A 902-nucleotide genomic window follows, 5' to 3' on the forward strand; every position below is an offset into this window, starting at 1 on the left:
GCTATTCTTTGTATAGCTGTCCTGCGCTATGCCTGCCAGAATATGCTTAGCGCGCTTCGAAGCCGACTTTTTTTTACCCTCGGAGACAAAGGCAGAATTTTCTCAAACCGACACGTCCTAATAAAGCGAGAGGAAGAAAGCAGGCAAGCTTAGAACACGCAGAGCGCCACCTATTTAACCAGGCGTTTGCTTGGGCGACCTTTCCAAGGCGGGTGAGAGGTCAGTCATGAGGGGGGGCTTTCCTTGTCTCCGCCCTTTCCCCCCTCCTTCTGACATGCCAACCCAGCAGCATTCGGCGGCGTAGCAGCTGCGCAGGAGGTGGGTGAGGACGGTGGGAGTTTGGGGGTGCAGCTGAGAGAGGGGTGATGGGACCCCCTCCGCCCACGCGGTTTTTGCAGCGAAGAGGGACAGGGCAGATGTATCTCTGAATACAATACTGTATAAATAGCGAGGTTACGAAGGGGGGCGGCTTAATTTTGGGTCACCCTAGATCAGGGGTAGGCAACCTCGGCTCTTTTATGACTCGTGGACTTCAACTCCCAGAATTCCTGAGCCAGCTATGCTGGCTCAGGAATTCTGGGAGTTGAAGTCCACGAGTCATAAAAGAGCCGAGGTTGCCTACCCCTGCCCTAGATGGAAAGGAGAGCAGGAATTCAGTGGGTCTCTCCTAATGCAAGGCGCCTAGAGTTCAGGTGAGGCAGATTCGCCCCTTATTCAAGGGAAGAGGGAGGGAGGGAGGAGGAAAACGGCTCATTCCACTCGGAGTCAGTTAGATTCATTGAATCTCCCCCCCCCCCCCCCCATCATTTGCAGGCTCCAGAGTTTAGTTTTTGTTTTCCTTTTGTGTTCATTCTGAAGCCCCAGAATGGAGTTGGAACTCATGGAGAATGACATTTTAGAGT

General features: G+C 53.1%; 1 protein-coding gene across 1 annotated transcript in view; it reads left to right on the forward strand.

The window, feature by feature from the left end:
- Window positions 1-265: 265 nt before the first annotated feature.
- Window positions 266-902, forward strand: part of FAM98A (family with sequence similarity 98 member A) — a 21,012-nt gene continuing 20,375 nt past the window's right edge. Inside the window, exon 1 of the mRNA XM_015818490.1 lies at window positions 266-318. The gene's annotated coding sequence lies outside the window, so the exon portion shown is untranslated. The remainder of the gene's footprint in view (window positions 319-902) is intronic.

This window comes from Protobothrops mucrosquamatus, unplaced genomic scaffold (genome assembly GCF_001527695.2).
Source record: "Protobothrops mucrosquamatus isolate PMUCROS unplaced genomic scaffold, P.Mucros_1.0 scaffold750, whole genome shotgun sequence".
Taxonomy (NCBI): Eukaryota; Metazoa; Chordata; class Lepidosauria; order Squamata; family Viperidae; genus Protobothrops; species Protobothrops mucrosquamatus.